Here is a 13,142-nt window from a genome sequence, read left to right as displayed (position 1 = left end):
TATATTAATCATTGTGTTTGTTGAGCTACCGAGAAGAAAGAAGGAGGCAGTGAGTAAAACAAATAGGGTGAATTAGATAATGAATGAAAAGAGAAAGATATTGGAGAAAAAGACAAAAACTTAGAATGAGAAAGCCACAGGAAGAAAGACAACTAAATAAGAAAGTTAAAGACATAGAAATGACCAGGATAACTAAATCACAAAGAGGAGTGAGTATAGTTTTATGCCACTTACAGCAATATTGCTGCAATAGCACAGCGGGGGACACCAGATATGGGCTTCACACAATATACCCATGTGGGGAATCGAACCCAGGTCTTTGGTGTGACAAGCTATCACTTTAACCACTAGGCTAAACCACTGCCTTTACAAACAGTAAGAAAGATGTAGAAAAGGAAAAGGCATCTTCTTGAGATCATGATACAGAAATATAAGGGAACTATATCATGATAACCCAAAGAATTAATCAGGTATCAGGTGAAACATATGGTATCACAATTAGTTTTTTCACAATTGCCTACGTTCACCCAGCAGGAAATGGGTACCCAGTGGGAGAGGTTATGTGACTATCACACCTATGAGGCAGCATGGGTTATGTGGGGTAATAATTTGCTGTGCTATTGATTGCTAGCACTATGATCATACCTAATGTGGAGTTTGACGCTATATAAATGAATACACTATTATCATTGAAAAACAAGCAATAACATCTTAACAAATGCATAGCTTACAAAGTTCAACTTTTACCCTGCAGTTGTGTCTGTCCAAGAGACATCTTCCAGAATTATTATCACAATGCCTCAATAGCCCTCGTTTGTGCTAATTTAATCACTAATTATACATATTGACCATGTGACAAGTTAGATTACCAAAATGCAGGGAGATACACAGTAATTATCTCCCTTGGGTGTCCACATGCGGCAATATTTAGGTAGCAAGGCATTGTGGGATCCATCTTGCATGGACCGATTGTGAGGCAGGGAATATCGTAACGGTATCTGACACAACTTGACAAAAACCTGCATGCGATTGTGACAGTGACGATTCCCGATCTCCATTCCACGAACATCCAACTAGAAGCCGAAAATGGAGTTCTCTGTTGAAGCTGAGTGCTTCTAATCAGGATTTTTCATTTGATGAGGCAGAAGTTAATCAAGGCTTGAGTCTCTGTCAGCTAGTATTAGCTCAGAAACCCATCTACGGCTTGCCTGCCCTGAGTTTTTACCCATTTGGCTAAACAAGACTCGCAAGGGTTCGATGACTCTATTTCCATTAGCTTTGGCAAGTACGTCACATGTCTACCAGTCTCCTTTAGAGGCACACTATCGCCCTGATGATGACACCTTGTTTGTTTAGATATTTACTTAATATTAGCAGCATGGAAACTGTCACATTTAACTGTTTTGTCTTCTCAGAATAAATGGAATACCTCATGCCGTACATGACCCAACACAAACTGATGTGCAAATATATCACTCCTGATTTCAATGTACAGAATACAGCAAATTTTTATACACGACATTCTGATTCTGTATTTCCACAGAGCATAACACATTTATTCATACATGCATTTATCTTCTTTCATAGCAATGGGATTCTCAGGTCTCATTTAAATTTAAGGATCCCCAAGATTTTTCACTTTATACTTTCAACCCTCGATATACTACAAGTACTCACAGATTTTCATAGTGCTAATGAATAAGTCTGTGAACCATTTATCAAACCAAATCACATGTTTTAAAAATTTAAGTTCTAAACATGCCCACCCCTGTTAAATACAGGACCCTTTTGAAACAAAATGGATCCTCATTTAATAGAATGTGTATCTTGTGGCTGATTTGATGCATCCTGAAGGTTCCTATATTGAATCCTCCTCTAGACATCATTAATTATCAAAGTTTGACATAATGACCACCTTCTGACTTGCCAAGCATGAAGGGTACTTGTCAGTCCCACAACAATTCTACAAAATTTACGAAACTGGCACCAAGAACAATGGGGAAACGGCAATCTTATTAAGCGAGAATGCTAACGTCACTTATCCATGTCTGGCTTAATCCTACCCTTATCCTGGCTCCTGGCTTAATACAAATTAGGCCTACGAATGACACTTTGAATTTGGTCTTCACTCCATCATGGCCTAAGCTAGCGTTAAGGGAAAATATTAAGTAGATTGCATCAAAGTCACTTTTTTTGAGCTACAGGCAACATCCAAAGATTTCACATTTCATTATCTTTAAGCTGTTCTGGTATTGTGCAGAGAAAATACCCTAGGTTGAGTTTTTGTTCCACATCATCTAATAGAACTCTGGGATATGGGAGTCTTGTGTTCCATCATGATGCATCGGCGATACATTTGGGTAGTTGTGAATGACAGCATACGAGAACTAATAATACTGGAAATATTTAACCTCAAAATTGTATCTGTTGACCTGTTTAATTCTCTTATTGAGAGTGCGTTGTAATTCTATTAATCAATCATCATAGAATTATGAGAGGGGAATGGGGAACTGGGTGTTATTTCTGCCATGACAGAAGCCTGTCAGGGTGATCTAGAGCAGACAAACTTGTGATTGATCGGTGTATTGGAAATACATCAGTTCAGCTGGTACATCAGGATACAGTTGACCCTGATTGTCTATGACATTCAACCAATGCTTGGCAGCCATTTTGGCCATCGAAATCCTGTCATGCCACATATACTATCAACGCTGTCAGGGCTATGATAGAAACACCTGAATCACACATGGAGGGTTCGTGTGAGTAAATTTAAAAAACAGTTGTTTTTTTTTATGTTTCATGGTACAAAGTGTATATGTCCAAATGTTCATAGGTTTGCATCAATTCTGTTTTTTTTGTGTTCAGTATGCGAAATAGTTTCCAATTTTGTTACCCACTCGGGATACCTATGCCAGAAAGAGGTCCCACAAAAAAATTCACCAGCCCGAAATTTGAATACAGAAACTCAACAAAAGATTACAAAAAAAGACGAGATTAAGGTATTGCTGGCATGACATGGGTTTGATCACTAAGCTGCTGATATGAAGAACATTTTCATCAAACCATAAGTTTGCATGATTTATAAGTTTATTAAAACTTAAGTCCGAGAGAGTGACATATTTACAAAATGACCCCTTGAAAATTTACTAGCCACTCGAGCAGGCAACTGGAGATTTCCTGCTTGCCTAACATGAAGTCATGGGCAAGCAGGCCAGTGGCTATCTTGAACACATTTGTTTTTGTTTTTATGAAACAAAACTTTTCACTGACTGGACAACAACTACATCTCCCAAACAGTCTGCAACTTGTGACCTGCTGATCTCTTGATATATTTAATCGGCCCCATTTAATCTTCACTCAAGAGGACATGATAAAGACTAAACCGAACACTGGAAATGGCTTGTTGTGTCTCAATTCACAAGTGAATAAATCATGTTATATCATTACATATCATATCATTCCTAATACACTGATACACATCATATCATGACTCGCAGTATCACTGCATCCATGGTGATAAAGGTTAACAGGAGCTGTACAATAACATACCAACTTGTTTTAGGATACATGAATATATCCAACATCAAGAATACTTGCATGTTTTTATGGAAACAGTCATGATCTGAGCAACAATTCTAAATGATACCTGTATGTAAGTATACAATAGCTGCACATGTAGGTGGGGATATACATGATCATATTGCCTATAGCTGATGTACAAAGACATAACAGCAGGACCATTGGAACAGATAACACTGATATTGATCTCGCAGGATATCATCAAGCATATCTGTTTCCATGGACAATGCATTGAAATGCTAAAGCTTTTAAGAGTAAACATGTATAAAGTAGACAGTGCTTAATATTATTATTTCAATAAATATCTTAGGATCAAGGCATATTATAACCACAGTGAGCCCGGTTACAAACATATTTAAAAGTACAACCTTAAATATAAATTATCATAAAAAAAAGAGCAAAGTGTCCCAATCCACAATCGAAGAAATGGAACTATTTTGCACAGTGATTATGGAAACAATATAGGCAACAAGAAACATTACAATAAAGGCTATTGTTAATATAACAAGCACGTTCAACGATATTATCTCACCTCTCTCACAGCTAGATCAGCAATGATTGGCTCCACATATATATTTCACCACGCAATACGAGGCGATATTCTACAAGCTCTCAACACAGTCATTATTAATAGGATTAGATTAAAGGCTGGGCTCTCGACATCATGTAATTCCCTCTTACCTGACCGCAATGAACACAAACGATTCACAACAAAGAGAATGGCATCCAACAACGTAACTCTGTCTCCAAAAGCAGCAAGAGCACCAGACCACTTCTGTACCGATTCCCCAACAATCTCCCCATGATTCCTATTGAGAGACGGCCAATACGACATCCAAATTTTCAATTTGTCCTTTACCAAAGCCGAGATAATGAAATTGCCATTTTCCTTGTAATGGAACATGGACCGAGGTCAATATTTGCCAAGTCGTTTGCAACTAATTAGGAGGAAATTAAAATCAGGGGAACTGTATGGAAATATAGTTTATCACAGAATCCTACCATTTACCTCTGGCCCATTGGTAGGAACAAATTGAAACAATAAATTACCCACGTGCCCTGAGGTGGCAGCCTGAATCACAATTCAATACAATATTGCTACAAAATTGCTAATAGGGCACCATCCCTTAGAGTGATTGACTGGCTGCAAAAAGTCTAACTTTGGTTGTATCTTCTGATTGCAACAATGCTAATTTCTGGATTCACTTAATTATTTAAACAGTAATCATCCCCTTTGCTGATTGGGGTACCTCTCCAATTAAGAACTTCTTCAAGGGGGCTGTTGGAGAGCTCAATTAGTTCTACAATCTGTAGGGTAGGTCACCTAGATTGAAATCTTTAAATGAGTTTCCATGGTGATTTATCACGGATTTCATCCTGACTAATGAATTTAGGGGTGTAAATTGTTTATATGCTAATTTTCTTTCTTTTTCTTTAGCACTAGTCAAATTATAATTTCAAACTGACTGTTCCCATCTTTGTGAATCCAGGAAAGGTCTGTTCTGATATGTGCTGTTTTTCTATGATAAAATTGAGTTGGTTGTGTCTAATGTTGTTTTCAAAAGTAGACCCTGGGGCTCCTTTCATGAAGCAACCTTTACTAAAGCTAATCTGAACTCCCATTCTTGAACACAGCACTAAGGTTACCTTAGTGACTTACTATCATCACCTTAGTGCTTTGTGAAAGGATTTCTGCACAGTGCCACTGTTAGTAAATGCATGGTATATTGATAGAATCTGAACAATTAATCTGCATATTCTGCTACATCTAAGGGAGGTAACTGCCTAGTCACCTGCATCGTAAACCTAAAGCATGACACCTCAGGAGAGAGAAAGAAAGAGAAGAGCGAAAGGGAAGGAAGAGAGGGATAGATGGAAAAGAGAGATGAGAAAGAACAGAGGGAAGAAACAGGAAAGAGAGAGGAAACAGAAAAAGAGAGTGAGGGCAGAGAGTGAGTGAGTAAGTTTAGTTTTACACCTCTTTTAGCAATATTCCAGCAATATCAAGGCTGGGGACACAAATGGGCTTCACACAATGTACCCATGTGAGGAATTGATCCCGGGTCTTCAGTGAGACAAGCGAATGCTTTAACCACCAGGCTACCCCACTGCCCCATAGGGAAGAGAGAAGGGGAGGGAAGAGAGAGAGAGGAGGAAAGAGATGAAAGAAAGAGAGAAAAAAAGGAGAAGGAGACAGAGATGATTTCATTCCTCCTCAGCAACATTTCAACATAGTTGGCGACACCAAGAAGAAAGGGTTTCATTGATCCAAGAGTCAAACCAAGGAATTCAACATTGGGACATGCAAGAGGGTGTCATCATTATGTGCCTCAAGTTCCATAGTTTCAGGGTTGTTAATACAAGAATGAGGCACAGGCAGAGATTTAAAGATATTCCAAACTCACTGTACATCACTGCAACAAGATAAATTATCCTGTCATGTTTGCAACATAAATCAATGATTATATCATACACCATGTGTTTCCGTCACATCAGCTTACAGTAAAAAGTAGTGTTATTTCACTTTTATTATGGTCGGAGCAAAATTGATACGATGTGAAGGTTTAAATTTGTATGGTACAATGAATACAAATTAAGGTTTCCTTGAGTGAGCTGTGATTTGAGCTCCTTTGAACAGAACTTCATTTGTATCACAGCATGGCAGCCTAATCTGGGATGAAAGCCTAACATTCTCTAAACAATTTCATATTCCCCTGTGACTGAAATTGTGGAGTTATCTTTCCTTGATTTGTGAAGATATTTTGCTTAAGGCAGGATGGTAAAGAGAATCGTGTTCCCAGCATGCTGATTGCATAGAGGTTAAGCAAATATCACTTGAACACAACATGATAGTTTATAAAATCCAGATTTATTTAATCACTGTAGAATAACAGCACACTTTGTGCAGCAAAGAGTGTGAGAGAGTGAATGTTGCTGCTTGTTGTGTCATGTGTGTGCGTTAGCCTTGTGGTTGAAGCGTCATCTCTCAAGGCCTGGGTTTGATTCCCTACATGGGTACAAGGTGTGAAGCACATGTCTGGTGTGCCAGCCTTGATATTGGTGGAGTATTACTTAACGCAGTGCAAAACCATACTCACTCACTCACTTTTTATGTCAATTAAAGGGGTGCTGTGGGTGAGCTGGCTAAAGCGTCAGGCTAGTGATCTAGTGAGGTTGAGGTGTCGGGATCGAGCTAGTATACAGTACACAACCCTGTGCACTCAAAGAACCCACGAATCCATTGGTATATGACCAGATGGTGGCCACATGAATACATGCAAACAACTATTTGTGGGAACAGCAACATGCTGTAAATTTGGACAAAGTACTGTCACTATGTGCCCTAGTCCACGCAGCTGTGAACTGGTTATGTCGTTAGGATGAGAGAGCCACAATAAACTTGGTGCGCCTAGTGGCAGCAAGTGTTGTATACTCCACAGGGAGTTGAGATTGATAATATGGTGTGATGTTGAGATTGACACGATTGAGGGAAACAATACCAGCACCTTGAACAAGCACAAGTTGCATGCATATGTGTGCTATATAAATATCAAAAATAATAAATAAAAAATAAATATGACTGGGATTGAGTGAGTTGGGTTTTACGCCACTTTCAGCAATACTCAAGCAATATCACAATAGGTACAATGTTGTATACACACTTCTCATGTCTCCTATGTGGGGAATCAAACCCAGGTCCTTGGCATGACCAATGAATGCATTTACCACAAGGCCACCCCACCGCCCCTGTGATTGGGATATATCACATGACAGTCATGTGACCAAGGACAGTTTATGTGATGCCATATGCTGAGATAGTGCTAAGCAATTCACACAATGTACCTTGACTTGGCTGACTACAGATGTCAGTCTGATGATTGGATGAACTTAGGAGATTATCTCCCAACAAAAGATCTTTGGTGTCTCTCCCAAATAAACTCTGCTTCCATTCTACCAACACGCTGTCCGCAAATTAAATCACACACCATGACAAAAGCCATTATAAGCATACAGCATAGCTTCCCTGCGTGTGTTATTAAACAGTGCAATCTAGCAAATTGACTCTGTTTTACAATAGGGTTAATTGATTCTGAGATCCATTTACAAAATATCATAACACAATTTGTCAGCTGATAGCTTTCATTAGAGGCTTATTGATATAATCCTGATAACAGAGGGGGAAACTGCTGTACTAGACACTCTGTTTCAGAAGAAAAACACTAATTGAATTTTTTTTTTTTCAAATTACTATTTTCTGTTCTTTGAGGATGTGCTTTAATGAATAATTTGCAACATGTGTGCCCTACTGAAAACCTACAATTATATTTGCTCAACCTGCTCAGTTTGATATTTGCTTTATTCTGTTCATCTTCCAATCATCAACAGCAACAGCAGCATCAGCACCTACCCTGACCTCAACGACAACCAGGATGATATCCTATGGTTGTATTTAGAGCCTGGCTCCAGCTTTAAGACATTTCAACATCTGCATTTTTGTAACCAGTCATCTTAAAAAATATTATAACAAATCAATAGATTGTGAACAGCATACATGTCTAGTCTTTTTTAACAAATCTGTCACTCATGAAACTATTATAACACATGAAAAGTTTTCTTTCAATTGAAAAGTTTTTTTAAATTACAATGTATAACACAATGAGGTTTTCTTATGCATACAATATAACACTTCTCTACCCATGAAATTTAAAAAGACTCCAAACGCTGGCGCATACAAATATTTTTATCATTATTCTCAGTAAAGTGTTTGAATTTGATGTCAGGCCATATCACTTAGATTAGGTTTATCCTTGGCATCATGGCGTTTACCATATTTGTTACTGTGACAAGTATAGTTTATGATCATTATTTCAAAACTCCTTTATTGCTTTTAAACATCAGCAAACATTATCTTATTTCATTTAAGTCATTATTCACTAAGACAAAGTATAAATGTACATTATTTGATTTATAGCAAATGTGACTACCTACCATCTCTTATCTTTAGTGTTATTTCCATTTCTTCAGCTTTCAGATAAACCAACCGTTTCAAAAGGAACTCAAGCCACTTAATGCTTCAAATGGACAACCACATATAAAGAGAAAGACTGAGAAAATGACTTCCAATCAGCAAAATACAAATGTCTTCTGACAAATATTACCACACATTTTATAGTAGATAATCTATAGAAAAACCCCAAATTTTCAGATTTGAAGACACCATCAGTTGATCTGTACACAGTAAACCCTACAGACACATAACGAGTAGCCTTGTTTGAAAATAACCTACCTCATTAACATCGTTAAATGCAGCTACTCTGAAGCTACTTTACCTCATGAATATTTCAAAGAGCAGATGTATTTCAACCAAAGCCTGTACCATGACTCCACTACTATGATCCTTCCTTTCATATTTCTGTTCATATTAAATTTTAATCCTTCAAAAGCACCATCCACTTGAAAGTAAATCTCTGAAAATGGAATGATTAAAGTTTAATGGTTGGCCAGGTGTACTGTTTTCCTACTCCAGGTTCAACCAGCCCTGATAGCGGGTCACGTTTCCATCTGTTTTAATAGATACAACCATAACCTGCTTTCAAATACCGGTACTTGGTGTTAGTGCTGCAGATCATTTGTCTCTTTACAAATGGATGACTGCACAATTTATGATAATCATTAAACTTTAACCATAAACTTTGAAGTTAGCACTCATGGGAACTATCGGCCCATTTCAACTATGATTTATATGGAAACCTTCATGCCAATATTGCTGTTAGACACTAGAGAATACTGACATTTTCTACACATTAATCATGAGTTTCTATGTTCGTCAGAACTGTACATATTTCATACTTCCCTTTAACACCTATCAATATGAGCCATTTTGTACTTTATTAGGACACGATGCTGCTGTTTGATCATGACTTTATGCTCAGTCTGTCAGCTATTGGTATAATCAGACACTCATGGTTGAGCGCATGAGCAAAGATACACATTCGGACAGGATGTGCAATGCTGACCAGTTTCCAGACATTCCATTTGCAAACAAACCCTAGTCTGTTTGTGAGTGAGTGATTGGGGTTTGAAGCTGCTTGTAGCAATATTACAGCAATATCAAGGCGTGGAACATCAGAAATGGACTTGACACATTGTACCCATGTAGGGAATCGAACCTGGATCTTCATCATGATGAGCAAACATCAAAACCACTGGGCTACCCCACCCCACTAGTGTCTGATTATCATCACCTCCTCACAATTATCAATGGAAGAAGTTAAAAAAGTTTAACAGGTTAAAACTGTTGGTGATAATATTGTTCCAGCAACATCATAGTAGGAGGACACCAGAAATGGGTTTCACACCCATGTGGAGAATTGACAAGCAGGAGATGTTGCTGTTACTGCTGCTGCTGCTGCTGATGATGATGATGATGATGATGATGATGATGATGACGATTGATAATTTATAAAAAAATCCCATGATCACGACACAAACACCTCTGAAAACATACAATACACTTAGGAAGATTAAGGTCATTTCAGGAAGCCATACACTTTGACTCTAAGTGACATCTCTTGTACATACTCACAACCCTTGTTAACTTTAGTGTCAGAGTTTCAACAGTTCTAAGTTTTTCTGACGTATCTTTCACACGTGTGACACAAAACCCTTCACGCTAACAGCTTCATGTACAACATGTATACACATCCAGACACGCTGAAAACTGGAACCTACACCCTAGAAACGTCAGCAGTCAACATGTCATCCAAATTTCAAAGAAACAAACTAAGTATACTCAATGACCTCTTAAACCCACTGTCAATAAACAGTCACGACTTCTTGTTAACAACAGCAACAAAACACTTCTTACATAAAAGCGACACATTTTTCTATTTGTCACCTCTCATTTGATACAGCAATGACCGTCAGCAATGACCGACAGATGAATGAATAACCTGCACTCTGTTCCACTGCTATCCACCTTTTTAGGAGCAAATTTGCAAATATTCTTTTGAGGGAATTAAGAAGGAGAAATGTGTGTTTTGTTACAAAGAATGCACTGAAACTGTTAAAACCACTCTCTACCGTTTGTCTTTCTTAGTCCATTTCCCATGTCAATTTTTTGACTCTGTCCATTAACTTGAGACTAAACTCCAAAGCTTTGATTATTGAGGTTTCAAACTGGACTTTTTAAAGAAGGCATAAATCCCAAACTAATTTTGAAATGTGTTTGGTTCCCTGGCCTCCCTGCATGATAATAGAGACAGAAAAGCTTTTAGCTCGATTGATATAAAGTCTCAGGGCAGACAAAGCTTTTAAAATGAAAGCATGCGAACACTTTGTCATGTTCTGAGCATTGCTGGATACTGTCTAATGCTAAGGACCAAAATGGAGCACTGCTGTATGCAAATCTTCTAAAAGCTGGGTATTTCCACGCTCACATGTAAGCTCCATCAACAAGCCTCAGAGCAGGACATGACCATCTTGAGTGAGTCTCTTGATCTATCTTGAATGTTGATGCATACAAGCAGTCATCTAGTGTATACATGACCTGATGTCATTTAACATATCTTACATAGGCCTGAACAGTTCAAGACATGCATAGTTTCAGAACTATCCTTTTCTTAGCTTCAGTTTTTAATATACTATTAAATAATGAGTATGGTTTTACATGGCTTTGAACAATATTCAGAAACATCTCGGCTCAACAAACTGAAATCCTGTGTGGAATCAAACCCAAAGAGATGGAACGACGAGTAAGTACTTTATCTTCTAAGCTAACCTACCATACCTGAAGAGTGAGCGAGTGAGTAAGTATGGTTTATGCCACTTTTAGTGATATTCCAGAAATATCACTGCAGGGAACATCAGAAATGGCTTCACACATACCCATGTTGGGAATCAAACCCAGGACTTCAGCATGGGAATGTCTTAAGCACTAGGCCACCCACCACCCCCATATTCCATTGAAATAGCCTTACATGTTTCCATCCAAATAACATAGTCTCAGTGACTTAGCGTCGTCAGTCTACATCATGGTGCATCAGTTTCCATATGCATGGATGTAAATCGATCAAACATCAGCAGCTATTCTGTCACAAGACCTTTGTGTATAGTAAGGGACTGTTATTCTAATGAAACAAATTAATAAATAAGCGATTCTGTCCACTGGTGCTCTTTGTAGCTCTGGTACAAAATCCGGCGGAATAACAAATAATAATAATAATAATAATAATAATAATAATAATAATAAAAACACGAACGATTACAATAGGCCTCCTGCTTAGCAGCAAGGAGCCCTAAATATCAGCTTGGGTCCACTCCAGGCAACCAGGACATAATAAGAGTGATGGCAAATCCTTGCAAAATGTGATGCAATATAAACATAAGACATTCACAAGAAAGACCTTATCTCTAAATACTATCATCAGGTGAATAACATTTTTGTGCCATGTTGGCAAACAGACTTAAATAACTGCATCGGTATATAAAAAAGCAAAAGAAATCCTGACAGCTACAACTGACAGCAGGTTTATTTCAATTACTTTGTCTGACTACACATTATTCTCTTGTCTCATATAGTATTTTCTCAAGCCACACGTACCATAGCTGACATAATAAGCACCCCATTCTAACAAGTAGTCACAGTGATATTCGGTAATATATTGTAAGTAAACAATAAAAATGAGAGTTCCTTCCATATCTCCTAGGAGATATCATTGACAGTAGATTTTGCACAATGCCCTGACAATGCTATAATGTCATGAAGTTGATGACATCACAATGAAATGACATTGCTGCACTGAAAATCTAATGGCGGGACTGTGTTCAGAGATGTCCATTTTTCATTGGAAACTAATGAAAAATGATTTTGGATGATAAACAGAATCTCACCCTGTCTACTGATACCTCCCATTACACTGGGACCTCTTTCAAACTTAAAATGAAGTATTTGTTTGTATCAGAAGTATATGTATTCCAAGACAAAGAGTTACTCTACTTTGGATCATACATATCTCAGTCTGAATGTCCAAACACAGACACTGTGCATCAGAAGTATCTGATCAGAGTATTATACAACCATTCAGGCCAGGATTTTATGTCAAAATGATTTTACTCCAATTTCAGTAATCATAAATGTTCTCAAGATTTATCACATGGACAATGACGCTTAGGACCATGACATTTACGACTTAAGGTTCTATTACAACACATTTAACAGGTCATGTAATGGCATAGCAACCAATTTCACAGGTCAAGACAAGTGCATATAAACTGACTTCACAGGTCAAAGTGCAGACTTCTTAAAATGAAGAATAGTCATAGAAGTGGAACAGTCTCCAAGGCTTTCGTTATCAAGATGACTTTTCTTTGAAAACATAGAAAACATGTTATTACACTTACCTTTCCTCAATTTAAAGTATTAATAGGGAAATTAGGTGAAGACTTGCAAGACTCTAAAATAAGGTTAGAGTGTAGAACTATTTGCAGCTTTTAGTTTAGTGGAGCAGTACAAAGGGACTCTGCTGTGGGTCATCAAACCTGGCCGTGTGTGTCCCGTGTGT

The 13,142-nt window shown here is 37.8% G+C and overlaps 1 protein-coding gene across 4 annotated transcripts in view; it reads right to left on the bottom strand.

Annotated features, from left to right (window-relative positions):
• The window catches only part of LOC137261144 (LIM domain only protein 3-like), a 124,608-nt gene that overhangs the window by 35,042 nt on the left and 76,424 nt on the right, over positions 1–13,142 (bottom strand). The window lies entirely within an intron of this gene.

This window comes from Haliotis asinina, chromosome 14 (assembly GCF_037392515.1).
Source record: "Haliotis asinina isolate JCU_RB_2024 chromosome 14, JCU_Hal_asi_v2, whole genome shotgun sequence".
In the NCBI taxonomy this organism is placed as follows: Eukaryota; Metazoa; Mollusca; class Gastropoda; order Lepetellida; family Haliotidae; genus Haliotis; species Haliotis asinina.
This window is presented reverse-complemented; position numbering and strand designations above follow the sequence as displayed.